The sequence below is a fragment of the Rousettus aegyptiacus genome, unplaced genomic scaffold (assembly GCF_014176215.1).
Source record: "Rousettus aegyptiacus isolate mRouAeg1 unplaced genomic scaffold, mRouAeg1.p scaffold_m13_p_10, whole genome shotgun sequence".
Taxonomy (NCBI): domain Eukaryota; kingdom Metazoa; phylum Chordata; class Mammalia; order Chiroptera; family Pteropodidae; genus Rousettus; species Rousettus aegyptiacus.
The window spans coordinates 58745641-58762901 of record NW_023416285.1 but is presented as its reverse complement, the minus strand read 5'-3'; the positions used below and the strand labels follow the sequence as shown (position 1 = coordinate 58762901).

The following is a 17261-nucleotide window of genomic DNA, read 5'->3' as shown; positions in this document are numbered from 1 at the left end:
GTTTGACCTTGATTTCCTTAAGGCTGTGCTAGTTTAACTTTTTCAAGCATGTGAACATTTTTAGTTGTCTAATCAGATCTAAGTAATAATTTTCAGTGTGTTTAAGTCTACTGACTTTTTTAAAGAAATGAAGAAGAATTATGGAAAATAAATGAAAACACCAGAGTTTCATATGCTCATCTCTCTTCATACGTGCCCCAGCATGTACTCCATGGTATGTAAGATCATCCTCCATTCAGAAACCCACTGATGATAGTCCCATATGTGCTCACATACCTGCTGCAGCCTAACATGGTCCCATTACAAACATTGCAGAGGGCTTAATTTACTGTGTTACTGCTCGTATTAATTTATTTCAAACTCAGTGTGGGTCACCCTGTCTCTCTTTTATTCTTTCTCTTCTTTTATGGCTATAATGTGTAATTTAACTAAATTTCCTTCAGTATGCTACATTCAACTTACCCAAATTTCAGACATTCCCTTCTGAAATTCAAGTTTCGTGGGTCATTTGGCACAGAGTTATTGGATTATTTCCAAACTTGCCATCTCCCTTTTGTTTAGCATTGCTGACATTTTCATGTTTATTCATGAAAAATATCATGTGAATTTATACTGGCACTGGGAGAAAGGGGCCTCTGTGCCAACAATAAGTGTCATTTGGGATGTAGAGGGATTTAGAGCCATAATAAATTGTCTCATTCTAAGTAATGTATCAAAGTCATAAATCTTACCTTTCAAATTCTTTTCCTTAATTGCAGTTGCTATTTTTTTTATATCACTGCAAGAAAGCTTTGATTATTCTTAATGTTTTTAAAGGTACTATTTTTTACTCAATCACTGGTTGTTTAAATTCTTGAGGTCTTAGCTCTTTTTTTAATGGAAAATTTCCAAGTTAAAAATTTGGAATTTCTTAGATGTATTTTTAAAAGTAGGAATAGGAAAACAATAAAAATTCAAAGAAACACATGGTGTTTTCTACTTATATTTTTATCAGTTATAAATGAAAATTCATCACAGTTAAAAGATCATCTATTTTATTCTTAACAGTTCTTTAACTTTCATTTTAAAGTTCTACATTACCCATAGAACATTTCATTTAAAAAAATCATATTAATCTTGATAATATACCCTTCTGGCCATTTGTAGCACATTATATTTGCTTCTTAAATTTAACCCATTATTTTAGCCCATTTTATTTTAGCCCAATTTGTATTTAATATAGTACTTTATTTTATATTTAAATGTTACCTGATTAGCCCATATATTTAATTTTCTACTTATTAAATGAGTACAGGCCCTAGCTTTAGTTATATTTTTATATTTATAAAAGAAAGCTTATTAATAGCTTTGTTGTTCAGAATGATAGGTGATATTTACAGATAAGAAAAGGCAAGGAGTCGGTTTTGCGACATAGGTATTGATCCAATTTTGACTTTTAAAAAATTCTTAAATATGCACATAGGGAGGCCCTGGCCTTCTGGGACCTCTCTTCATGATGCCTCTTTACTCTCCTAGAGACCTTTACCTGCGGGATTCCAGGTACCTGTCCATTGGAGCAATTGCCTTTGTCAGTTCTTCTGCTCAGGTGGCAGGCTAACAGGACTAGAGCAGTGTATTGAATTTCTTAATTCACAAACAGGATTTTGAAAGAATGACTGTTGATTTTCAACCAATTCAGGTTTTAGGAGAACTAACCCCCTATACAGTTGAAAATCTGTGTGTAGCTTTTGACTCTCCCAGAACTTAACTACCAATAACCTACTGTTGACCAGAAACCTTACCAATAAAATAAACAGTTGATTAACACATATTTAGCATATTTTATGTAGTAGATACTAAATTCTTACAAAAAAAAAAACTAAGCTAGAGAAAAGAAAATGTTATTAAGAAAATCATAAGGAAAAGAAAATGCATTTATAGTATTTATTGAAAAAATATTGCATATAAATAGACCTGCACATTTCAAACCTGTGCCGTTCAATGGTCAACTGTATACTGAGTGAGGGTATTTTAGATAATTCTTAGAGTACATATCAATGGTCCTGAACTTATATGTTTATGTGTATATATTTAAAGTGTGTCTAAATACCAGAATCTTAGTGATTCTCTTGAATAAATTAAATTTCGTTCACAAATATATATTAACTTAATGTGTTGCCCTCTCAAAATTACCATGCTGACCTACTACACTTACATCTTTGTCAAGCAAAATTTATACATTTCAAGTGAATATTACTGACTTGAATTTTGTTTGTTCACTTGTTTGGAGTATTTTGGGTATCGTCTGTACTTTGAATAATTGTTACCTCATGATGCCGCCAAACTTAACATTCCATCCAGCAGATGATTCCAAATTTTATTCATAATAAATTTTGCACATTGATCAAAATTTAAGAGCACATCTGTGAAGAATTTGTGATAGGTTATATATTATATAGACTTTTGCAATCTGTCCAGAAAAATTACCAAAAGGTGGGGACTACTTTTAGAGAAGACTAATCTCAAATTTAAATGATCTAATTAGATGCATGATTTTTTTAAATACAACATCAAGGATCACTTTTCTTACAAAATACATATGTAACACCACTGTCAGCATCCACAGATAATGGGACCAAATATCATTTGCCTATGACAGTTGATCAGGGAAATGTATTTTACTGTACTAGTTATAGATGATATTTAGTTCACAATGTTTAGTTAGAATATCACTGACTTTGAACATATTAGTGAAAAATATTTTTGAGATTTTAAAGAGTTATTCCAAAGAAAAGTTATATTTTACATTGCATTTCAATCTATGCTCTGTTACATCCACAAGCAGCAATATTTTTGTTTAGCATATAAGTTTTGGAATCTGACAGATTTGGGTTGAAATCCCAAGCTTGTCAATTGTGAGCTATGTGTCCTAAGATCAGTCCGTTCATTGAGCCTCATGTCACTCATCTACGACACAAAAACATGAGGATAACTATACAATGAATAAATGTAAAGTTGTATGTAAAGTGCTTAACACAATGTCAAGTATATAATAATCACTCAGTTAAGTATATGCTTCACTACCATATATCCCAATTCCCACAAATTTTTACTTATGGTGATAGGGAAGGAAAAGATGATTTTTTTCCTGCGTTCCTGCCATGTTCTGTAGCTTAGGCCCTGTATATTGAAATGACAAAAGACAGATTAACAAGAGAAAAAGCACTCAACTTTAATATAATTACTATGTGGCACAGGAAAGGAAATGATGACCCAATGAACGGTTTAATCTGAGTGTTTTTATATTAGGTATGATGTAGAGTAAAAAGTTGTGGAAAAACATGATAGAACAAAAGGCCATGAGTTGAGGGTATTACTGGGGAAAACGTAAGCCTGTTCTCATCTCAGCATCCCTCTGTATTTAGATTCTTCTTTCTCCCAAGTACAAGGAGGGCACTTCTCACAAGAGAATCTTATGACCTGCTTCAGGGGAGAAGAGGAAGTTCAGAGAATCCTTTCTGCACCTGCTGTTTCTCACATTTCTTCAGCTTAAAATATTTATTTTTCCTAGGCACCATATTTTAGAGTAGTATCTCCTAATCCCTTTCATGGTCCATACAGTTATATAGCTGAAACACTGCGTGAACATCCTTATCACCTATTCAAATTCAAGAGATGGCTGCCATCTGTGTGGAGGCAAATGATACCTTATTCTTCACTATGATTTTGGTTCCTTTTGTCTCTTGATGTTGTTCTCTCTATACACTTATGGTCTGTGTTTATGCATTAAAATGTGTTGTTTGAAAATTAAAATTGCCCTTTTGACATTTATTTCCTCTAATAAGAAAATATTTTGTAGCCAGTTATGTTTGTATGATGAGCACTGTGTGTACTCAAATTTTTTTCTGTATATTCTTCTCCACCTAGAAATTAGTTTTTTATTAATGCATCATTGTGCTCATTAAGTTAATTAATTAGCAACTATTTATTGTGTATCCAGTGTTCACCAAAGCATAGTTTCTTGCCTTTAAATTGCTTATAAATATTTCACGTGGCTTCCTAATTTAGTGTCAGATTGCCTCTGATCTAAGTCTATGTTTAAATTATGTTCTCTCAGAATCTTAAATGGTTCAAGGGCTCACTTTTCTATATGTAAGTTAGTAAATGAAAATATATGAGTTGAAATTGCAAGCCTCTCTCATCTCTTTCATACTTCTTATTAAAGAATTCTTGACTCCTACAGGTGAGTTCTTAAAGTACAATTTTTTAAAACACCAAGAAATAAGACCACAGAAAATAAGCAATCATTTTTATGTAGGGAATATTTTAATAGTTTCTTATGATAGAGGTCTATCTAAACATATTTGCTTATCAAAAGAGGAAGGACTATCCAAGGGCAAAATTTTAATTAATATTATTATAGCATAAAATAAAATAATAGAAAATAAATATTACCTCTGTTGAAGCCCTACTTGTCAGCTGGGTCTTAGTGGCTTATGAACTCAGGATACATAATCTAATTGATTTATCTTTCTCCATTGCCAGGATTGAAGTGAGAATAGACAGAATCAGCCACAAGTTCTATTTCTCCTCTATATCTACAGCAGCAGTTTTGTAGAATGTGTAAATTTTAGACTTCTAACTACAGTGTAGCTGGAAAAGCTGTTAAGCTAGTAACATTACTAGCTTATTTTTAATATATCTTTTATATATTATAGGTAGATGATATAGATAAGATTTTAATAATAACATAGAAATAAAAATTTCTGTATATCATATAGAAAAAAAGATAATAACAGTATTATTTGCAGTATCTAAAATTGAAGCAACTGCTAAGTAAATGTAAAACTCAGTATTGTGAATTAAATATTAAGGTCTATATGCTGTTTTATTTGCACATGTGCTGACACACAACACGCACGCGCACATATCCACAAACACACCTTTTAGCAGATGCCTCTGACACGTATAGTATGCCCTTTGCTCAACTCTGAGTTTACCAGACCTAAGTAAACTATTTCGTGGGCACTCAGGCCTATCTCATCCAACTTCACACTGCTTCTATTTGTCTTTTAGCGTTCTACCATAAGGCTTTCCCCAAGGCCAGCAGCTTGCTCAGCTGGCACTTAGCCATCTGCTTGTGTTCAGGGGAGTATTTGCCAGTAAAGACTGCCCTCAGCCCTGGGGACAAAGGCCCATTACCTCCGCTTTATATTTCTCAGAGATCTGGGAAGAATTTGGTCCTCCTTGCCTATAATAGCAACTTCAATATTAACAGATATATGGCTCTTCTTCCTTTTCTGTATTTCTCTCCCTGTTTCTTTACACTTGTCTCCTGGGATTACCTGCATCAAAATCCTTGTCTTGAGCCTGCTGTCCTAGGATCCCAGATTAGGACACTATACCCCATAAAACAGTTGAATTATGTTTGAGTAACTGAAAACATTTTTAGACATACTAAGTATTTACCAACTATTTTTTAAGTATTTAGTGTTATTATGAAAATATGACAATGCCTTTTATAAATCTGCTTTGACAAAATGTTAATCATTTTACAAACCTCTTTTTAACATTTAACATATTATCTGTCTTCTTGGAGAACAGCTGTAATGTGGTTGGTGAAGGAGGATTTACATGCTTGAAACAGTTGGCCAATATTATACAGAATCTGCTCCTTTCTGGCGTTGTACTGATGACTGATTCCTTGTTAACATACTAATTAGAGTGATATCTTCCTCCAGACCTCCCAAAGCAATCTCTCTATTGCAGCAAAATTTTCTTCCTAAAGCTTGTCTTTCAAAAGTAGGGTTTCCTGAGAGCTGTGGGTTACATAGGAAGTTGTTGAAAAAAACCTCATTGAGCAGTGAAATTTCACCCAATTGTAGATAAATGTACTGGAGATTATGAAAGTAGCTATGAAATAGTAAGTGATGTGTGCAAGGGCATAGATTTAGGAGAATAATTATGTTTCATCCCAAAAGAGATAGGGAGAGAATGGCTCTAGAACCAACTTGTTTTTTTCTTGTGTAGAGAGGAAATTTTATGTAAAAAAAAATAATAATATATAAAAATAAAAGTAAGACACTCATTAATAACACAGTTTTACAGAAGTAAAGTCAAATGTGTCAAAATAAAAATTCTGACATATATACTGAGATATTTTGTACTCATGATAGGTATATAAAATGTATAAAATAGCTATTTTACAGCTGTGAGCATCATCTGGTTTAATAAACATCAACATTTTTCTTCCATTGTATTGTCATAACCAAGGAAAAAGTAACTGTCACAAAGAACTCTGAGGGAGGGGTTGTATTTTCTGTGATCATCTATTATAAATGTTACATGATTGACCAGTTGGTCACTATGGCTCTATGTGGATTGATTTATGTAAGTCATATCCATAACCATTTTCCGTAGGGCATAAGAGACTGAAAAAAAAAAGTTTGCCTGTCTTCAGAGTAAAAAATTATTTTGCTGTATAGTACTGTCAAAAGCAGAACCAACTATTCCCGTTTTGTTTATTTCTCAGCTGTCAGTTTAAGAATCATGTATAGGGCTAAATTTTATTTTAATTTAATTTAATTTAATTTAATTTTAATTTTGTCTAACCAGAAATAAACAACGTTTCTTAATGGCCTAGTTTTCTGGTGGTAAATCTAAGAAAGGCATCGAATTAATATTATAAAATTCAACCAAATAACTTAAGCTGTTTTTCTATAGTGAAGGAGTCATATGGCTCAAGAAACAGAATCTCTCAGAGTCTGAATAGACCCCTCATTGACTCTTTTCTAAATATTTTCAAATACACATTAGAAATATAGATCTGGTCCTATTAAACTGCCATTTATTAAGGTTAACAAAGAAGCATTACTGCCATGAAAAATAACCTTTCTTTCTAGTTTCTTGACGTTTGCAAGATAAACATGTACTGATTTTAAATGAAAGTGAACATCAGTAAACTAGACAGATTTATTGAGTTAGCTTGTAGCAAAATGAGCTTGTTCCATTTTCACATACTTTTTCTGGTAGTAAATACTTTAATCTATTGATGCCATTGAGAAATGCTACGTTAGCTATAAAACAGAAAGAGGGCACTGTTCAGTGACAGGACCAATAATATGTATAGTGCAGTAAACACTTTGTAGGAATTTACTGGCCCTGAATTCAAATAGACAATGTATACTTTATTAAGCTGAAGATTCATAAAAAACTGCTGATTTCTCCAAATGCTTACACTTAACTTAGAAATTATATTAAGACATCACTTTTACAGTGGTAGAAGAAACTCTGTTTGATTTCAAAAAGAAGGAAAACCCATTCTCATAGTACTCTGCACTTTCATAATAGAGGCATTTGATTTTTATTTTTGTTGCTAAGGAGTTATAATTTTCCAGCACAGATTTCTTCTCTTTTCTAAAATTTGCAGGCACAGCAGAGCATAGAACCTCTCTGTGGTCGGATGGATCCATGTTACACGTGTAACAAGAGAACTGATGTTAAGAGACTTATGAGTTAAGGTGCCGGTGTTAGTGATTAGAAAATATCAACCTGAGAAATCTAAGAAATCTAAAACTAACCTCCATGCTCTACAATCAAAATTCACAACTTGAGATTTCATTGAAAAATCACACATTTAAATCTACTTTTCTAATTTATTGATATTTGAAGTAGGGTATCAGACTGTTGTGTTGCTTCATTTTGTGGGACAGAAAAATTAATCAGTATAAACTGATCAGTAATCTTGGGAGACTATGCAGACCATCCAATGAACATAAAAACTTTAGAGCCAGATTGTCTTTTTTCAAATGCTAGCTCAGTTTCTTACTAGATTTGTGACCTTCAGCAATTAACTTAATTTCTGTGCCTCACACTTTCTTCATCTGTAAAATGATAATAATATAGTTACTTTAAGGAGTTTTTTGATAATTATGATTTCCACATAGTAAACATTCGATAACTGTTGGTTATTTTCACTATAAATACTTTTTTATTTATTAAAATACATTTCAATTTTATTGTTATTTTTTAATTAAAATTATTGAGGTGATCTTGATTAATAAAATCAAATAAGTTTCAAGTGTACCATTTAACAGTATGTCATATATATGTTGTATTGTGAGTTCACCTCCCAAAGTTAGATTTCTGTCATTTTTTACCCTTACCTACCTACTCGCTTTCCCCTTCCCACTAGAAATCACTAATCCACTCTCCATGTCCATGAGTTTCTGTTTGTCATTTTTGTTTGTTGCTTTCAGTTTTATATCTCACATATGAGTGGAATCATATGGTTTTCTACTTTTTCTATCTGATTTATTTTGCTTAGCATGATTATCTCAAGATCCATCCATGTGCCACAAATGACAGTATTTCATCTTTTCTTGTGGCTGAGTAATATTCCATTGTATATATGTACCACATCTTCTTTCTCTAGTCATCTATCTTAGGACACTTTGGTCACTTCCATGGCCTGGCAAATGCTTTTTATTGCAAGATTATATAGTTATTCAACCATGTTTGAAAATTCCCCAAAATGCAAGTTATTTTGTTTTCAGTGTTTATTATTTTAAAATGTAGCATGATGAAACAAAATATAGTAGTAGTTGTGGTTTAGTAATTAGATATTAACCAAAACATCAAATGGATTTATTAATTAAATGTCATTTTCAGAAAATATTTACTTCAGAAGATCAATTATACAATCCACATACACATTTTATTTTTTCTTTTTGTTTTTTCTTTGATATGTATAAAGTTATACCAGATAGTCAAGAGCATCAAACATAGAGACCCTTTGAATTGATTCACAAATTTAAAACATTTGTTGCATAGCTTTTATACTGAAAACAGTGTTACAGGTGCTCAGACACAGCAGTGAATGAAATGGAGAGTGTCTTTGAACATACATGACTAACTTTCTAGTAGATTAACAGAGTGTGTCATATATAGAGGTTCCTGAGGAAATATTGTTTATATGGGGATTTTATTTTGTCTTTAATGTTGTATTTTAAAAATAATCACCTATTGTGGTAAATGAAATAATGCTATACCTATAAACAAGAAATTAAAGTTTTAATTAATACCAAATACAATCAGTTTATTAGCTATCAACTGCTCTATTTTGTCTACAAGGAAGTTTGTTTCATTAAAAACTGAAAAAAATGCACCTAATAATGTTATACTGTTCATAGTTCCTTCTTCAGTGTTCTAACCTGAAAATTCATTTTAATGAACTTTCTGCAGATAGCTTTTAAGGAAAAACAAACCGTTGGAGGCTGGTTAAATAGACTATGAAGTATGTCGCTAATGGTCCAATAGAGCAAGAATAATGTCATCATTTGTTTCATTCATTAAAACCTAATTTTTTCAAATTTGATATAGTCGCTAAAACAAACAAAAAGTTCATTTAGTGAATTACTGAGCAGATACCTCAGTATTATAACGAATGGGAGAGAAACATACTTTTTTGTTGTTAATTTTAATTTAGTTTTAAACATAATATCTTGGCTTTAGATATTGTACTACACTGAACACGTTTGAAGGACTGTCTGCTTGTTATTTCCTTTCTCAATTTTGACCTAGATAATTTGTAACCTTCTTTTTAATAATAGTTATTCCTGTTGTCATAGTCTCTCAAAGAACGAACATAAATTCATAAGAAAAACAGATGAGAAAAGATATGTTCCCATTCTTAGGAGCATGTAATACTTGTGTCAAATACTATAATGTTATAGCGCTAAACCCCATCATGAACACTTTTCAACTACGAGTGGGAAATGAATAGAAACTAATATAATTAACTGCATTTGGCTAGGCCAATGGCATCTTGATATAGAACTATCACAGACACACTGTGATGGACACTAAAGAATTAAAGAAGAAACATGAGACACTCATGAGAAAAGTGGCACTTTTAGAGTTTACTCTCTAAGTTGCATAATGAATAAAACATGTGTTTCTTCCTTCAAGTAAGAACAAAGTAGCAAGGTGTTTTATGTATGCCACCTTCTTTCTGGCATATTTAATTATTTTATGACTGCATTTCTTTCACCTCTGTCAGATATTATTTATTTACGTCAAATGCTGGCTCCTTGCTTTACAGGTGACCAACATGTGCCTTGTGAGCCTGGAATGTGACACTGACCTAAAAGGTTTCCGAAGAAAGGCTCTTCTTGTCCAAAATGAGATCTTAACTACATGGCTCTGAGAATATATTCTATATGAGAAAAAAATCAGTGTAACGCTTTTTTTTTCCTAAATAAGTTATTACTAGTTATTAATACAACTTTTAAAAAGGTTTTGTTTGTTGAAATCACAATCAGGCATTTTAATTGAGAGCAGACCATCAAATCATTTTCTATATTTGATAAATTTAACTTAATGAATATAGCAAAGCTAGCATTTAGAAAGTAACAGGGGTAGCATAAAACTCTACTTCCTCCCTCAATCAATGGAATTACTCAACAAAAGTAGCTTGCACTTGGAAGGTAGTTATTTAGCACTTGGGTTCTAGTTTCAGAGGCTTGGCATTGGGTCTGCCATTTACTATTTATTTAACTTCTCTGTATCATAATTCCCTTATTTGTAATATTGAGGTAATAATACTATCTACTTTATAGTGGTAATACTAAGTGGATAACACATGTCAATTATTTAAAACCATACACTATCTAGTAAGTAGTAAGCACTCAATTAATATTAATTATCCTCATTATTTTAATCATGATTTCCTTCTTGTTTGCTGGAGAGTATGGCATAGAGGTTAAGAGTGTAGGCTGAGAAGTTCGAAGACCAGCTCTAATGATTACTAGTTATATGACCTCTGTACTCAGTCTTCTTCATATAATAATGACAATAATCTCAACAGGATTGTTGTGAGGATTAAATAGAATAATATAAAGTATTCAGTAAATAGACTGACATAGTATAATACTAAATAAATGGGACCAAAATTAACTTAAGTTTCGATATCACTAAGGAGGATTTCCACAGAGATTGCAAAATCTTTCTTAACAGTTGTTCATAGACCAAATAGTTTTCAGTATACAAATGTGTAAGTAGATAGAGATATAATGGACTCCATAGAGGAAAAAAGAAGTAGAACCTCAGGAGGATTTTATGTGCCTACTTAACAGAAGGAAATAACATACTTTGCCATCTGTAAGATTTGTCTTCTCCTTTGTTCACATCATTAAATAAATCATACCAAGTTCTTATTTGAAGCTATTTGCCTGTGACTTTGAAAGCATGTTAGCGACATCTATTGACTAGCAGTTATGAACATTGAGAAAGAACCCGATGGTTCCTGGATGAATGATACAGGATTCTCTATCTTCAGGAACCTCCAAGTACTTCCAGAAGAATGATAGAGAGGAGGTAAAAATACCAAGCGCCAAGAGAATAGAAAATGAGATAGCATAAGTGAAATAAATAGGAATTGGCAAACTATGGCCATGTGATAAATATCCACTGGTTGTTTTTGTACTGGCTCATGAGCTAAGAATGTCTTTTACATTCTTTAAGAGTTGTAAAAACAAACAACAAGAACAAAAAAGAAAAACTGCAACTGTGCAACATGGCCTGCATGTAGCTCACAAAGCCTCAATTATGTACTGTCTGGCCCTTTGCAGAAAAGTTTGCTAATCATTAGAACATTATTGAAAACTTCCCCATAGACTATAGTGAAATTATATAGTCGTTCAGTATAGAACAGGTGAATATGGTAGTATTCATGAAGGAATAACTTAGAACCTAAAAATAGAGTTTGGCTTAACTGGGGAATAAGAGGCGTGAGGCATTTTGAACAGGGGCAACCAAGTAAGCAGAAGTTGAGAAATAAAATAAGTGTTGAGTATATGCAGTAAAAATGAATAATCCACTGTGAAGAATGTGGTCAGCATTACAGTATGAGTAAGACATAAAATTAGAAAATATTATAAGAATCACGTTTTTGGAAAATTACAGTAATGAATCTAAAGAACTAAAGGTTATTCAGATGAATTGGTATTAGCATGTTAATTTCATCAAACACCAAAAAACTAAATGAGTAAGAATCTAAATCTATTTTCCAAGAGATTCCACTGTATATTTTCTACTAATTCTGAAATTAATTTTGTTTGTTTGTTGTTTACAGTTATGGAAATCATATATGTATTATTTACTTTGTTATTTTTAACCACATTGTTATGAATAAAAAGTATTTTCTGTTCTTTGGCTAATGTGAATCAAGTCTTAAGTGAGTCGGAGTATTTGGAAGACTCCTACAAAGTGACAGTATATAGTAGCTCCTCAGATTCCTAATCTATTCCTTAGAATGTTGGACTTTTTTTTTTTCCTTAAATGTCTCCTTGGGTTTTGCTGTCCTTTTGTTGTCCCATTCTTTTGTACCAAGTGGTACAACTTTCAATTCCAAGATTAATTCACCAGATCTTAAGAGCTCTGGCAAAGACTACCATCAAATTCACAGCTTCTTTGAGGATTAAATGAAATGATCCACAGGAGGACTGTTCTCATAGTACATGTTTAGTAACTATTAGGTGTTATAATTCTTATTGTCTCTGTATTCACAGCTCCAAGGCCCTTGCACATACAAATATATTCAGATCTAATCTATAAATATACATATATACTCTTATCCACTCTGAGGGGACTCTGTATTTTGTATAGCAATTCTAAATGTCATGTGATTGTTACACAGTGGTGACAAATCATTATGCCAAGGATATATCCTTGATGAACAAAATGTAATGCTGACTAAGTCTTACCAATAATAACTTTGAAAAATTATTATTTTTACTAGAAGCTGTTACCAATAGATTCTCAAAAGAGCCTACTGATAGCACCATTTTCTTTTAAAAGGCAAAATTAATAGTTTTAAAGGTTTTATGAATCTATCAATGGAATGGAAAGTTTTAAATAAAAATAAAAGTCAATTTCAGTTTCTGCAGCATCTATACATATTGTATCTAAGTGTTTAAACTAGAATGTGGCTAGTGAAAGCATTTTATGAATTATTGACATTTTCAATCTACACACTCAAGGATGAAATTCATTAGGAGGTGTTAATTTTGGAAACACATTATATAAAGCCATTGTAATACAAGGTTCTTGAGCGGCACTTTTATTCACTGATGCACGGTATTATTTGAAAAACATAATTTAGAAGCTGAGCTGCAGTGATTACCCCTGTCTTTCATTAAATAAAGGATTAGCACTTTTATTTACTGAAAAGAGACAGATGTCTGTCAGAGTTTTGATATGCAGTATACCAAAAAAAATTAATGAACTTCACAGATGTTTTTATTTCTATTTATCAAAGTGCTTCAGTATTTTCTTGGTGTATGTGAAATGGAATAAGAGACAATTTTCACCATTTTGGAATAATAAGAATTAATAGGACATGAAGCATTCAGCACAATTTATTCTGGGGATAAGAAATATCTTGTTTTCTTGTCCAAGAAATTAGTAACCCATTTTTTTTTCCTATTATTTTATCTTCTCTGGAGAGATGCTTTGCTTCGCTAGTCTCAGGGTTGATAGCACTGAAAGATATAACATCTAGTCCCTTCCTTTGAAAAGACCAAAATATAATTCACGATTGCATGGAGGCATACGAAATATTAATTGAGATCTTTCTAGGTATTGGGCACTGGAGATGCAATAATAAATAAGATCAAGACATAGATTTGAATTCCAACTCTACCACTTATTAACCAAAGTGTCATGCATCTTCGTACCTGTAACTCAGCTTGAAAAGTTAAGATAACGAGAATATCTACCCCATAAGTTTGCTGTGGGATATTTAAATTAGTTTTGTATGCAAAACTTTAGAGCAATATATGGCACATGGCACATGCTTATTGAACATTCTTATAACAGACACAGTGCCTACTCTCAGGGAGATTTCATTTAAGTATTTTGTCCTCTAAAGTGTACTCCTCTGTGGATTTGACTGACAAAAAGGAAATGAAGAGCAAGAATGCAATAAACAGTATTTCATTGAATTTACATGTTGTGAGAACCAGTAATATTAGACAAATGACAAGACTCTGCTACATAACAGGGTCAATCTTGGTCAAATCCTTTAACCTTTTGAGTTTGGATTGACTTATCTATGATACAGAATTAAGATATATCACTTCACAGTGTTGTTTGAAGAGTTAAAGCAAGCAATCCATGTGAAAAAAAAAATTAATTATAAAGTTCAATACAAGTATAAAGTATTATTATGGACTTTTAGTTATCCACTTACAGAGGACTTTGTGGATGATGCACAAATTTTCATCTTAGACTGATTCTTTTATTACTTACCTAGTTTTGACATCTCCCTAATGTATTTTAATTGTCTAAGCCAACGTAGCCAAGAAAATATTCTGTTTCAAACACTACTATATTCTAGTGAGAAAAAAATATTTATTTATAAATTATTTAATACCTTATAGCCATCTTATGTTCCCCATAGTGGCTATTTATTTATATATTACAGAAATAAAGAGGCATCATTGAATTATGACACTCTACTCATTTAGAACATTTAAATTGTAGATAGAAAATATATTGTGTGACATAGTTTAAAAGAAAAGAAAATTTAAGCTACATTAGAATTAGGTACAATTTTATACTTCTTAGTTAAAGCACTAATGATTTTTGGCAAACAACAATTTTATTTCTTTGTAATTTGCAATGCAGTTTTAAAAAGCTTGCCAATGCATGCATATGCTCTCTCATCCATACCTTTTCTAATTAAAGTATGCAATTCAGAAGTATTACATACAGCACAGATATGAATAGAACTAAAACATCTTATTTTCTAAACAATAACATAACTATATATTATATCTATTTTATGAACTGTTTGGAAATGAAGGGAAATTGTACTTTTTTTCCTGTTCCTTCTTTTTATACAGAATAAGATTATCCTTAGTTTGAATCTGTCATTTACTCTAACCACAGGATATAGCTTATGACATTAAGCTTGACAAAGGATAACAATGAAATCACTTTAAGGAAATGCATAAATATATTTGCAGAGGCAATAAAAATAGTTTGACAATTAAAAGTGAAGAGAGATAAGGAGAGAAACTAGTTCCAAAGAGGTTTGGAAATGAATGATGACAGCTATGATGTTAGAATTCAGGATATTGGACCAGACCGACCGTAAGACAGGGGGTCCTGAAGAAGGCCTAGCACAGGTGTCATCATACAATTTATTTATAATTTCATCACAGAGAGGAGAGTAGGGACTATTTTCAGCCTGTATGTTTACATCATTATAGGCTGTTTTATAGCAACAAGTTTTTCTTGCCAAAATTCCCCTGAAGATCATCTATTCATTTTTTTCTTTTCCTTTTTTTTTTTTTTGCTCTAGTTTTACATTTAATGAATAGGAGATACATATTGCTCATAAATTTTACCTTTCTCCCTGTCCACTGAAATATTTAAGGACATGATACAGATAATCCATTGTATGTATGATTCTATATAGTAAATCCAATTTTGTTTCACCACTTTTTTTAATACATGCTTAAAATATCAAAGAGAAAAATTAATCACCTTTATTTGTATTATTTATTAATTCTCTAGATGTTTACTAAAAATTTATAATGTACCCACAGTGTGGGATACAGTGGTAAGCATGTTTCTTGTACCCATGCAATTTGTTTGTTTATTTGTTTCAGCGGAGAGAAGCTTCTGGAATCAGAATTAGATGGTGGACAATGACTGGCTAATCTTAAATGTTACCAAGCCTTTCAATGACAAATTATGTTTGCCGTGCCAGTTTTTGTTATTGGACTATGATTTGTGTATGCCCGTATCAACTTAAATTATGAGATTATTTTACTTCCATTTGGAAAATGGCAAATAAATGATAAATGAGCTACAACCAGTCATGACATAGTCAAGACCATAATAATTTTATCTGAAGTAGAACTGCCTAATGAATCTTAATTTTTAGTAACCAGCAAGTAACAGAGGCAAACATTACTTATGCTACAGCTAATGCCAATGTCTCTGAAATTAGACCAGGACCAGGGAATTAAAAGCAAAATTTTACCTAATGACAATTGAGAAAATGGAGAAGGAAGTTCTCTGAAAAAAAAAAAAAAAAAAACACCCATTAAAGTATAAGACAGTATTTACTTTCATCACATATTCCCTCTTCCCCGTTAAGTGTTTGTTGAAGAGAAATACCAGTCCCAGTCACCAAGAAGTTAGGATATTTGCCCTTAAATATAAGACTGCCTTATTTAGATGAAATAAGACTAAAGTTCTGTGAATATACATTTTACATTTTAGAATATAAATACCTCCATTTATAATTGTCTAAAGGATATATATTTAGAGCTATTTCAAAAAATGAAGTTAGTTCTTAAAATTATTTTGTAGGCTAGTCTTTGAAAAATGTCAACTTTAGTATGACTGTACACTGCTAACCTCCATTTTCACTGTACTGGGTCCAAATTTTTGAAACTATAGATTAAGTAATTCTTTAAGGTCATTAGTTATGCTGCTTCTAGTTGTCAGTCTGAACTCATATTTGATAGTGTTCTTGTCATAGCATGAATTGTATCTTTTAGGTAAAGATTTTAACTGACCAATAATGAGTCATACAGTCCAGAGAACACTGTAGTTACTCACTAAAGATTAATTGAGGATGATGATGAATTGTAACAGTGTAATAGTTTTTAAAAGTCCTAGAAATACTGTTAAAAATAAGATTTATAAATTAGTGAGATAAGGAATCTGAAAAAGATAATATTATTTGTAACTTCCTAAGCATATTTTTGATATATAGGAATCTTGTCTTCTAGCACATAAGATATTGAAGTTTCAAAAAAAGTCAGTGAAGAGAAGTGAGTGTGATTTTACAGTAATCGAAGACAGGAGCTTAGGTCAAAGCACAAAAGTTTCACCCAAATATAATTACCCCAAACATTTCTCCCCTGTTTTGAAACTTTTCTAGAGCTTCAAATGTATTTATTACACATGTCTCACTCAGTCCATCTCTTCCACTGAAATTATCTTTGATTTATATCACTTGCAATCTGATTTTTAAGTTTGTGTTAGGCACCCAATTTTTCCCCTTTTTTTCCATTGTCCTTTTTTCCCTTTTTTGTGATCTAGGCAAATTGTTTCTGATGAGACAGTTTTTTCATAGGATAAGGAAGATAGTACTTGAAGAGTTTTGTGGATATGTTGCAGTTTCCCAGAATTTCCCCTGACTTGTATTGATCAGTACCTTAAAAATAATGACGGAATCTAATTTAACTGTAACTTGTTTG

The 17261-nt window shown here is 31.8% G+C and overlaps 1 protein-coding gene across 27 annotated transcripts in view; it reads left to right on the top strand.

Annotated features, from left to right (window-relative positions):
• ADGRL3 (adhesion G protein-coupled receptor L3) overlaps positions 1-17261 on the top strand; it is a 713052-nt gene that overhangs the window by 429275 nt on the left and 266516 nt on the right. The window lies entirely within an intron of this gene.